The sequence below is a fragment of the Perissodus microlepis genome, chromosome 18, assembly GCF_051167445.1.
Source record: "Perissodus microlepis isolate ML-2025 ecotype Zambia chromosome 18, ASM5116744v1, whole genome shotgun sequence".
NCBI lineage: Eukaryota > Metazoa > Chordata > Actinopteri > Cichliformes > Cichlidae > Perissodus > Perissodus microlepis.
Genome location: NC_140478.1, coordinates 11,011,249 through 11,024,138, shown reverse-complemented (window position 1 = coordinate 11,024,138; position 12,890 = coordinate 11,011,249). Strand labels below are relative to the sequence as shown.

The 12,890-nt window shown below is 40.3% G+C and overlaps 2 long non-coding RNA genes across 2 annotated transcripts; one reads left to right on the top strand and one right to left on the bottom strand.

Moving 5' to 3' along the window:
• Nucleotides 1-510: 510 nt before the first annotated feature.
• On the bottom strand, nucleotides 511-6,583 carry LOC146367346 (uncharacterized). The gene is made up of 2 exons (XR_014797651.1): nucleotides 6,490-6,583; nucleotides 511-1,400 (listed from the first exon to the last, which is right to left on the bottom strand). It is a non-coding gene; the product is annotated as an uncharacterized LOC146367346 (long non-coding RNA).
• Nucleotides 6,547-8,612, top strand: LOC146367345 (uncharacterized). The gene is made up of 2 exons (XR_014797650.1): nucleotides 6,547-6,655; nucleotides 6,736-8,612. It is a non-coding gene; the product is annotated as an uncharacterized LOC146367345 (long non-coding RNA).
• The last annotated feature ends 4,278 nt before the right edge of the window (nucleotides 8,613-12,890 follow it).

The window sequence follows — 12,890 nt, the reverse complement described above, 5'->3', positions numbered from 1 at the left end:
GTAGTAATAACTGAATCATCGAAAGCTTAAACCAACAAGTTAAACAATCCGTTTAGGTTTCCATTTACGTTTTCTTAAACCACTGATGGATACTTGACTCCAGGCACTTTAAGAGTCACAAATCATAGCAGCTACAAACACATCTCAACTTTTAGTAGTCCTCTAAAACAGGTTTATTTTTGTGTGTTTTTGTAGCATGTGATCCTTACTCTCATTATTACTGTGTTTGCAATTTGTAATTTCTCACTTTGTAGCATTATTCCTAAATGCGGCACAGGTTTTGTTCTAAAGCAGTGCCAAGAAGCTCGCAGCACCCAGATCCATGCTGATAGTGTGTACGCGGTGTTCCCGTCTGATTCAATTTACAAGGAACATGTGAGTGTCACTCGCAGGACACAAAGAAAAGTACATGAAGATAATGGCTTGAGAGTACAGATGCTGTTATTTTGGTCTAAAGCTGCTCAAAATGTATCTGAACCTTTGACACAAATCACAGTGCACACCATAAAATCTGATCCCCAATTAAAAACTTTATGAATGCTCAAATATCAATAACAGTACAAAATGACAGCTGAACATCTACTTTTTCTCTTGTTTAGACAGGCTCCCCCAATTCTTGAGATATTTTTTAACACTAATCAAATGAGTAATTTAACCATCTGACTCTAAAAATATGATAAATATATGTCTTAAGGGAGTTGATCATTAAACTGCTTAGATATTTCGATTTAAAATAGCTATTATGGTTGCTAACATCTGGTGGTACCCATTAAAATTTTCTGTCCAGCTTTACTTATTTAAGAAAATAAGTATATATTCCCTGCTCCCCCTAAATGTTGAGATATTCCTTTAAGCAGTTTTTATTATGTGCTTCTCTGATCCTCCACATTTTTGCTTCTGATTGCTTCATACCTCTTGTGACTTGGACTGGATGGACGGGAGCGAGCTCAGGTAAACAGCAGGGTGTTCCACAGTAAACATCGATTGTGGACCCCAGAGGGCCTCGGTTGCCAGGGCTAATCTTGGCCTTTAAGCTCTGGGTCACTAAGTGTTCATTCGAGAGTGAATCACTCTTCTGTGGAAAATCAAAGTGGTTGCTGCTGCGCCGGCAGTCTGTCCTGCTGGTTTTGCAGAGTTGGTGGAGATATCACATTATGAGACCACACACACGCAGCACGCCACGCAGCAACAGGTCAGAGATGGAACTTGTATAAACTAATACTCCAAATATCCTTTGTGCCAAACAAAGCCAACGGCACACTTTGAGGTGAGATTAATGGAAACCTGTGAGCGTGCGTGGGGATGCGATGGTGCCAGCAGGACTTGGCTTCCACGTTGTAAATACAAGTAGTCATCAATCCTCGGCTCCACTTACATCCAAGGGCTGTCTGGATTTCTTTCTGGAAACAAACACATAAAGGCTTCTTTAATAAATGCTCCGTCTGTGGGTCTTTTAAAGTTTCGTGAAGGAGTTCCTCTAGAGCGAAAACACTGAAACTGCAGGTGTTTTCCAAAACAACCCGAGAAATGAGAGCATTTTATCATTTGCTCTCTCATCATTAATATATTGATAAAGCTTTATATTGTTAGCATAACTTAAATTGCAGTTGTTGTTTACACAAAAGTTCATGACTTGCCTCAGCTCCGTGGAGCATTTTAGCTTCTCTCTTAATCCTGTTGTTTTGCTTTTAAGATTTACTCATCAGATTGAGTCTTTTTTTTTTTTTTACATCAGCATCATTTCCTGTTGCAACAGGCGACTGCTTTCAGCCAAAATATCTCGAAATAACTCAAACTCTCAAAAACCAAATCTCAGCCAGACAGTTAATCCTGCTGGCAAACACGGGGGAACATTTAACCACAAAGAGACTGATGGTTTTTTTATGTTAAGAATCAGTGCACACAAAAATATAGTTAAAAAGAAATGCTGTGAGTATCGGGCTTACATGTTATCCACAGAGGAAAGAAAGTACTTAAGGTGCATCTGAATGTGTTTCATGTGCGTGGGAAAAATATGCTTCGTGGTGGTTAATACACCACAAAGCATATTTCAGAGTGAAATAAAGCAGGTTTAAGGCGTGCTGATTCAAATACTTGTTAAGATTAAAGAAAGATATGAGGATATTAGTCTAATATGTACCATTTATAACCAAAGCGGACAGCAAAAACAAAGCAGTAGATCTCACTGTGAACTTATAATGGTATCTTGTGTTGTCTCTGAGTGGGGGATGCGTAATTCTTAAATACTATTTGTGAAGGAAAAGGCTTTGAGAAAGCCAAGAAAATAAATATTATTTACTGACATGTGCTAAATTCGAAACATGGATAAAATAAATCTTGGTTATGGTCAAAGTGATGTTTAACAGAAACACACAAAACACCAGATGAAACCTAAAAATATCCAAAGTGCATGGGTGCATTAAAAACAAGATGATTTTCAAAGAAGCTGAAGTTTGAAAAACAGCTTTGAGAAAATGAAAACACACCATCATTTAATTCTGAGGTTTTACACATCAAGATGTGATCAAAAATCATCTGCTTTTTAGTATGTCTTCAGATTTGGTAAATATAACCTCAGATGAACAACAACACATGGCATATTAAACTGTGTCGTTATTTATTTAACAAAAAGCAAGAGAAAATGCAAAAAACACACCCCTGATTCAGTAGCTTGCAGAACTATCTTTGGCTGCAATAACTGTATGATCTTTGTCATTTGTTGTACCACTGTGGAGAGATTTTGGTGCAGGAATTAGTCATGTTGAGGTCTTGACTTTGACTGGGCGACAGCAATGCTTGGACTCCTCGCTGCTGTGCTCGGGATCATCATCCTGTTGCATGAACCTCATATTTGACTCTAGAATACTTCGGTGCACAGAGGAGTTTCTCGCTGACTCGTGCACTGCAAGGTGCTCAGGTGCAAAACAAGTCCAAATAATCACCCCTCCACAACCGTGCTTGACAGCTGCTGTGAGGTGTTTGTGCTGATATGCTGTGTTTGGTTTTCTTTGAACATGGTGCTGTGCATATGGACTTTAGTCCACTTTAGTCTCATGTGTCTAAAGGACATTGTCCCAGACGTCTTGTAGCTTGTTCAGATGCAACTCTTCCAAACAAGCCATACTTTTTCAGTCTTTTTCTGATTGTATTGTCATGAACTTTAACATACTAACTGAGGCCTGCAGAGTCTGAGTGTCAGTTTCTCTGAGCATTGCACAGTTTGGCCTGATTGCTGGGACATCCACTCCTGGGGAAAATGTCAGGCTGTCCTGAATGTTTTCCACTTGTGAGTAAACTTTCTCGTTGTTGAATGACACACTTCAAATTGTTTGGAACTGTCCTTCTCAGAATGACGGCACAGTTACTTTTTTAAGCTCATTGCTGAGGTCTTTCCTCCTTAGCGACGTGTTAACACACCTGAATGCTGCAAACTAACAAACTGTCGAAAATTCTGCTTTTATAAAAAATGCTTGTTGATGTTCGACTGCGTTGGATCAGGAGCATCTGGCTGCTACTGCCCTTCCTAAGCTATGCAGGCAGTAGGGGTGTATTTAGCTTGCTCCTGCATTTTGTCTTGGTTTTTGGTAAATAAAAAAAGGCATTTGCGATATGTCATGCGTTGTTATTTGTCCAATGTTGCATTGACCTCTTTCTAAGACTTGCCAAAGACCAAATAATTTTTGTATTATGTCCTGATATGTAAACTCTTAGAATTGAAAGATGGTGTTCTTTCTTTTTACCGTGACTGTAAAAGCTGGTTATTGGTAGCTTTGTTTGCCTCCTCCCAGAAACAGTGTTTGTTCAGTTATAACTCAGTGAGGTTTAATGCTTTTGTGCGATTGTTTCACATGTTCTCTGGGAGCTCTGGCTAAGTTGAGGTGAAGCTGTGGCCACTCTGAGAATAATCAAAATGGGAAATTTGATTTTCCCCCGTTAATATGAAAATCGCCTGAGGGTGTGTGAATTTAATAGAACGCGTTGACCACCGCAGCAGTTAACTAGTGCTGCAGCAAGGACTTTAATTTGATCTCACGGTACCCGAAATTACATTTTCTCTGATAGGTGTGATTTTCAAAGTAGAAGGTAGAGCCACAGGTATTTTGAAAAGTGGAGTGAACAAAGTTAATAGATAAAAGTATTTTTAGTCATGCAGCGAACAGCGTGCTCCTAGCAACTTCTGTTCACATCACTGTGTGCGTCAGCGGTGGCTGCTGAATATGTCATCAAAGCAAATACGCAGTTAATTGCTGGTCCTATGGTCCTCATAATACTTCATCCATTTTAATCACCGTGTCATATTTACTTTCTACACTGTCAGCTGCACTGTGAAGCTACTGAGCCATCCTGCAAAGAATTACATGTGATCAGGGATGTTTTCTCATTTGAAAAAGGCAGCGCAAGCCAGCCGCTGCTGTGAGAGAAGAATGTTTTAACAGATATTTTCCTCAAAAAATCCAAAACGGCGCTGCATGTTTAGTACGTTTTGACTTTGGTCAGAATAGTCGTTAGGGAGGTCTCGCAAAAGTTTATTTTGCACAGATTCGACCTCCCGTGCCACTCCTCACCTCTTACCCTCTCTTTACGCCTTCAGATTGCGAAGTAACAAGCAAAACTGAAATGCTTTTAACAGCGATATAGCCCTGAGGTAATTTCGCAATATAGTGTATGTACTGTACACAGCCAGCATAAATGCAAAAATAAAACAAAACGAGATGTGTCTTTAGCCCATGTGATTTTGACCTTCTCCTCCACCGCATGGAGGAATGCGGTTTCTCAATCCACCTGGATCTCCTGGGCATCAGCTCATTCCGGTTACACCTGGAGGAATGCAAGTGAATCAAGTCTGTCATCCCCAGTTATGAGTTACGTTATGATTGTATTAATGTTCTGCTCCCAGAAGATTAAAAAGTTTGCTTCAGTCTTGTCTGCTGAAAACTTCCCAAAAAACAACAAATAATGTTTTGGATTCACCCCAGCAGGAGAGCAAAACAACATGTTTTCATCAACGCTCAGACAAGGACTAGGAGTTCTGTCATTCGAGAGGGGCTCAGAGCTACTACTCATCCACAATGGCAGGAGTAGGAGGAAGAGGTAGTTAGAGCGACCGACGAGGATGGTTGCCTCGTGGGTGAGCTGTTCTGGCCACGTCCTATTGGGTGGAGGTGTGAGTGTAGACATTATATCTCTTGGCTGGCCTGAGAAGGCCTCAGTGTTCTCCCAGATAAACTAGAGGAGGTGACTGGGGAGGGGTAGACAGAGCCCTGCATAAAAGATGAATGGTTGTTGATGGGTGTTTTCATCAATAGTAGAAATTTGGAGAATGGCTTTCATTTAATGAGTGCCCACTGGATACAGTATGAACAGTATGGATTACAGCCAGGGGCTTAAACTTATTATGTTTCTTCCTCCTTGTCTTTTGTCCATGTTATCGCACCTCAGAGAAAACTGATCCAGGCAGCGGACACTGAGTTGTCCTGAGAGTCTGTCACCTGCAGGTGTCAAATGTAGTGCCGAGACAGGAGGCCCAAACAACCCTGATGAAATGTCTCATGTACAGAACTACCCCCTTTCACACCTCCCTGCTCTGCTGTGCAGAGGACTTGTTTACCTCTCGCTCAGGTTACACTTGTGGTGAGTCTTGTGAAACCAAAGAGATGACTTGGAATTCTATGCTTTGACCCCGGTGTGAAAGAGGCTGTTCACATGATTTGTTTCTTTCTTTTCCTTCCTTCCTCTCCCTGTTCTCATTAGTCTCTGACAGACTTTTTTCTGGTAATAAAATAAAATGTAAATATCTGCAATAACTAATGCATTTTTCACAGAAATCTTCCTATCAATACTCCAGGGTACACCGGCTGCACATTGTGCATGGTATCATGTTTCAGCTCGCGTTCCTCAAACTGGGTTTACCACTTAGGTGTATAAAACGACCTTGAATGGTGGGAATTTGAGCCCGAGCTTACACAAAGGAAACAGAGCACATATCATTCAGAAACACAGCGGCCTCTGAGCAAAGGCTTATTACAGCATGTTTACAACATAATAAACAATCCGCCAGTGAGCACATAGTAGCAGACAAATGAGCAGCAGATTAAACATTTGTAAGGTTCATATGACTACACCTGTAAAAGCAACAATAACAGCACCTGGCAGCTACTTCACAGACCAATGAAAACAGATGGATTGCTTTGAATATATGTCAATGTGTACACGATGTACTATATCCACGGCGGCCACATCAAAAAGTCAACGGTTTTCAGGTCAAGCAGTACTCTCTGAAAGAAAGCAGTGATGTAACAATAATCATTACAATGTCTGATATAATTGCATTTAATCTGATTTGAAACTGCAGATAAAATTTTAGGCTAAACACTTGTCATGGTCCGACAGCCCTCGCCTGGCTGCCTGCCCATGTGTTATTGTGTGTATGTCGCTCCCTTCCCCTCTCCCTCTCTCTCTCTCTCTCTCTCTCGGAACGGGATTGTTTACCTCCGAACGGTGACGAGCATTCCCGAGAGTGTTCCCGCGCAGAGACTGGCCGCACCTGTAGTCGATCGGAGCCGACCAGCTGTAGCCAATTATCCGCCATCTCCGGGCTGCCTTCTTAACAGGGCGATCGAGCTTCGGTCTGCGCTGGATCATTGTGTGAAGCACGGTAGAGCAGCGCGGATGGTTTTTGTGGCAGTTATGTTGATCTGAGGATTGTTTAGTTACTGTTTGTGTGTTTGCCACCAGGAGGGAAACGGAGAAGGAGATCACGGGAGCTGGACCGCCACTTGGGATAACTGTTTGGAAGGAGTCACTACGTGTGTTTTCACTTCACGGCCACGAGCACTGCTAGGAGGAAAAGGAGGAGACTGCACCTGGGCAGCCATCACTATATATATATATATATTGAACTGTTGCACCTTTACCGCACTGTAAACAAATCCACTGTCTTCTTCCAAAGGAGTCCTGCATACAGTCCTCTTTTCTACACCCACCCTGACAACACTATGAAATGTGCCATTCCTTATGTTCCACAACGTTGGACAACAAACTTCATGCAGCACAAGTTGAATTCTTTTGGTCAGCTTTGGCTTCATTGAGGTTTTTGGCTGCCGGGATCCAATTCCTCAACATGCTATGATTTCCTCGGATCTTATGGACCTCATTTAGACTTCTGCGGCGATGCAAATCAAGCTGAAATGGTTATTATTCTGTCGCTTAGAAACAGGGAACTCATAAAATCACTGGAAGAAAAATAGAACCCTCCAGGCTGCAACTAATAATTGTTTGCTAAACACAAAAGTAGACAAGTACACTAAAGCAGAGGATGGAGATGAGAGAGTCAGATGGTGTAAAATATAAGGCTAGTGGCGAAAAAGCTGTTAGCTTAGCATAAGGAATGAATTTCTGGAGAAAGAGCTTTACATTACCAGAAGCTTATTGATCTTATTAACTGGCAGCCGTATTGTATCTCATTTCAGTCCACAAAAGATTTCAGTGTAATGATGGCAATTTACCTTGAGCTTTTAGTCAGAGACAGATTGAATGTTTCCTGGTCTCTATGCTGAGGGCAGTATTCAGCCTGCTGTATATTAACTGTTTCCACAGATCAAAGGCTAACGGGGAACTGAGGGACATCTACACTTTTGGATTCAGTTAGCTTTAGAGCCAAGTTAGGTGTCTCTCCTATTCCCATCTCCAAGCTTGGAAACTGCTACGCATACTTCATAGCATATCTCATCTGTATATGTTTGCATCTTATAATGATAAAAGCCAGTTTCAATAGTATTTGCTACTTTTATGATCATTATAGAAGATGAAAAAGCAGCTTATTTCGGCTGCTCCCTTGTTCACAGGGGGTCGCCACAGCAGGCAGCTCCACATATTTGATTTGGCAGATTTTTCCTGACACAAGACCAAAGAGATTTATTTCTGCTAGTGAGCATAAAACCAGGGATCTGTTGCTTGTTAGGTAAATATGTACACCACTACATTATGGACCAACTTTTGTGATCCTACTTTGCTAATGCAAATGTACATCGATGCATATGAGGTCATGTTGTTTAGAAGCCAGTGTCGCATGAAAGCTGTTGCACTGGATGAAGACCAAAGCATGAGCTTTTCCGGTAGTCTAACACAGCGGTCCCCAACCTTTTTTGCGCCACGGACCGGTTTATGCCCGACAATATTTTCACGGACCGGCCTTTAAGGTGTCGCGGATAAATACAACAAAATAAAACTAGTACCGGTACCGAAAAAAAGAAGATTTATTCATAACACACGTGAAAAGACCCAGGAAAACCGAGTTAACGATAAAAACGATAACAAAATAACGCTGAAAACCGATGAAAACCCTGAAAACCATACATTTCACACCTGAGCCTCTACTCTCGTGGCCCGGTACCAAATGACTCACGGACCGGTACCGGTCCGAGGCCCGGGGGTTGGGGACCGCTGGTCTAACAAATGTAGAGACAATTGCCGACAACAGCTGCAGCGGTGAAATTAAAGGCTAGCCAGGCTAAGTAGAAGAAGCAATGGCCTTGTTATACAGTCATATCTCGGTTATATATCTGATAGTGAATAAAATGTCAACGAGTGCAATAAACGAAGTGTTACGAGTGGTATGACTCATATGTATATGTTTATGTATGTATGACTCATCTAGTTATTCAAATCTACTCAATCTGTTACGTTGGGTGTGCATTGAAGTATATCGTGTTGTGACCTGTGACATATCAGAGTAGTAGAAAGATTACCACCCCATGTGGGTCCACCTTTAAAGATGTTACCGATAATAAAGTAATAACGTCAGAAACTGCAGTCATTTTTTCCCCTCAAAACAAGTTGACAAAGAAAACACAGTGGCATTTGGTGAGTGTGCAGTACTCCAAGTACTGAAGCATCAAACGCTTTAGTGGATGATTAAAAACAGAACATCTGCTCTGAGCGAATGACACTCCCATTTTTTTGATGTTTTGCACCAGCATTCCTGAAACTAAGCACACAACTAAGCATACGGTGTATTTTATAGTTGTCAGGCACAAACCGAACCACGTAAATTTCCCACTGAGCCCCGCAGAGATGCAGACACTGCGCTGCTCTGCTCTGCTATACAAGTTTTTTCCCGAGTGGCAGTTAAAACGTTTGGAGCAACGTTATGCAAATGTTAGGTTGTAATAACCTCCTCAAAATAATTTTGATGGTACATTGGCACGTAATAGGAAGCATGGCTCAGCTGTCTTCCCTTTCCAACTGCCCTCTGAACATCTGGTCTTACTCTGTGCATCTGTGGAGAAGGTACGATTTCCCCTGCAAGAGTGCATAACACATCACAGCACAGCATCACATACCACTTGCTATGTGTTATGCTGTTACTAGTGCAGATAAAATATGGATTCAGCCTCCAGCCCGAGTTTGAAAAGTGAAGCCAATGCATGAAATACTCTTAACTAGGATTCTTCCTAATGGCCCTTAGGGGGCAACTTTTGTGGTTATGCAATGACTGAATGATAAATTGCAATAAGACACAGATCATTTATCCTAAAACTTGAGAAATATCTCAAGCAGACCATGAAATGCAATCTGTAACAAACCTGCCTAATTAAATGAAAATGATTGCTTTTCTGTTGACCTCAGTAAACATTTGCCTAATTAGTTTATGCTTCTCTAAAATCTCTGTTTACAAAGAATTAGGTTCCTCAGGTAAATTGTGAGAACAGAGTATACTTTAGAGCTTGGCTACCTTATGATTGAACCTTATGTCTTATGCCTTGAGGCCAAAGTCGGCCCGCCAAAGACTCCAATCCCACCCACTGGAAAATATGAAGGAGGACATAGATCTTGTACTTCTGAAGGACTCCCCCATGGCCATTCATACTTCACTAAAGTAAGTAATAGACAAACAGTTAGATACACAAAAGTTGCCGGGTTTTTTTCTATAAACTATTAGACAGATTTCCTTCATTTCATCTCTCTATTGTGTAGAGAAACTGACACATACTGTTGAAATTGCACTTATTTTGTCATCCTTGAAGATATCTCAGGGATCCAATGTGCAGTTAAACACTGACAGAAACGTGGAGGTTCACTGCTCTGGCCTACTTCAAGTCAAAGTAGCCAGTGATGTAAAAAAGTTTGACATCTCTGATTTTGGGGGTTCACTGTTTGGTTTTGTTAGTTATTGGGCCACATTCTGTTTTTAGTCTCTTTTCCACTAACCAAAATTAGCATCACAGTTGCTATCAAAGTCTATTGTGGCTACAGCTTGATAGCCAAGTAAGCTAACACATGCTAGCACCATTCTTTCTTCCAGTGATGGTTATACCTTTTCAAAACACTAAGATGACGCTGCCCAAACTTGAAGTGTGTGCGTTTGCACGAGTCTGAGGTTTGGAACAAGTTGTTGACTAAGCCATGCCAGTGCAGTTCAGATTTAAATGCTAGCTGTGTCATTATTAAGCTAGCTCTGGCTTTGCTTACATGAAAATAAGCTAACTTTATAGATTAATTTAAGATATATAACACTAAGCTGCTTGTTGCTGTTAACAAGAAAAGATTGCTTGTTCAGAATGGTAGGATTTGTGTTTGGGCCTGAAAACCTGTCCCGGGTGCACCCCCCTGCCTTTGCGATCCTGAATTGGATAAGGGGATAAAAAAATGGATTTATTTTCCTATTTTCCTAAGAAATTATGTTTTTGAAGCTTTGACTTCTTGAACTCAGAGCCCACCACATTTAAATGCACCACAATCCTTTAATTATCAGCGAGGCCACTTGTTGCTTCAGTCAGAAAAAGTTATATATATTGCTTGAATGTTGTTATCTGTGATCTGCAATTAACAGAGGTTGCATATTAACCTCGTTGTTGTTTTTTTAATACCTCCAGTGCAGAAACAGCATTGTACTCTTTGTTCCCTGTTTTCATTGGATAGATGTTTTCCTTTTATTATGTGTCATAAATCATAAGCTGTTGTAGAGAGAAGAGGGGGAAAAAAAGCTCATATTCCAAACATGCTTTAACAAACAGTCTCTGCAGCTGTTGTCTTATGAGTTGGCACTGCAGCCAGAGAAGGAAGAAAAAAATTCACAGTAAAATCCTGCAGATATTTTTTTTCTTGTCATACATATATATATATATATATATATATATATATATATATATATATATATATATATATATATATATATATATATATATATATATATATATATATATATATATATATATTTGTCGTTGTTTAACTTATTCTTAAAAATAACTCTCAGATTACACATTGATCCGATATTCTCAGGTGTAATTAAAGAACAGCTCTAACAGTGCAGTTGTCCACAATCTGCATGCTTTTAAGGCTGTTATCCTGCATACATTCAGTGACAAGATACTCAATAACCTGGATGTTGCCAGCATGCAGAAATGTTGTATGTTCATGTTCATGCAAGGTCACAGCTGTAGCATAAACATGCATGGAATGCTTTCCGTCTAGTTACCAGCCAGAATTAAAAGCTGACAATGAATTTCACTGGAAACGAGAACGAGGGTGTGGCTGTCAGCAACGTAACATACAAGTGGAAATGTCCAACACGTTCCCGCATACTGAGAACGTACTAGAAGTCCTGTCATGCCTACCTCAGTGGTCGCCAATCAAATCACAATAAATAGATGATAAAATAAAAATATATATCCCACTTATCCTGGGATAAAGATATATGAACACCATTTTATTCACAAGTTCTCTCTTTTTGTCTCTGCATTTTGTAAAATACAAAACTGTTTTGATAAGTCATCTCGGTGTCAAGGCCGCACCTATAAATGTTCTGCATGTGATTGGTTGTGACTTGCTAATCATGTCTGACATACACTTGACGGTCCAATGTGCACTTGCATTTCAAGGTCACATGTTTGTTCGATGTGTACTTTATATATTTAGCTCATTTCCTGCTGGTCTGCTATAGTTGCCGATTCCTGCACACCTAAAGAATACAACAACAACAACCAAAAAACATCCAATGAAAAATCCAGTCCCTCAGTCAACTGCACCACACTCATTAGGAAATCTCAACATACTGTACCTTGTTTTCATGTCATCAATATGATAACACAAGCATTGCAATTACTTACAAAAGAAATGTCACTGAAGGGACAAAGATGACAATGGAAATGTGTCTATAGTACACAAAAAACATGAACCCAGCCAGGGTTCCTAACAGTTTCCAAAATCACAAAAGTCACACAACAATAGTCTGTTTGTTTCCTGGAAACATTTCCATTGTTGTCAGTGCTAGTTTCAGTACCTTTGTGTATTTGTTGGTTTTGTCTTACAGCTTGTCTGTTGTCAAGCAGCTGAAGATCGTTTGCCATTTGCAAGTGTTCTCCTACGCTGCAGAGCGCTGAGCTCCTCCTGGCAATGTCTTATATCACTGCGGCTCTTTCACTGAGATTTAAACCAAAAGCGGAAGGGAAAACAACAAAGAAATGCTGCAACATAGTTTTGGTGTGTTTGCTCTAAATTTCTAATATGTTATTTAAGTTTGGCAAGTCAAATGAAGCACTAGTAATATGTGAATATTTAAATTTGGCTACACCATTGTACAATCTTTGATCACTTGGAGTAAAGTATACAAAACAAATAGTGTTCTTTAAAATTTTAGGACTTGTGTAGTGTGGTGCAGTAGTTCTCCTGGTGGCCTTAACAATTTTCATGCAGTTCTTTGAAAAGAAACAAAAACTTGTTGTAATGCTGGTATGTCAGTTTCACAATGAAGTGAAATATGAGCTGCATAACCTGTGTAAATATCATCAAAGCTTTGCGTTCCCACTGCACGTTTTTCATTGGTATTATCAGCCAACTGCAATAACTCCCATGAAGGACGATACTTTTTCACTGACTCAACAGCGTGGAAT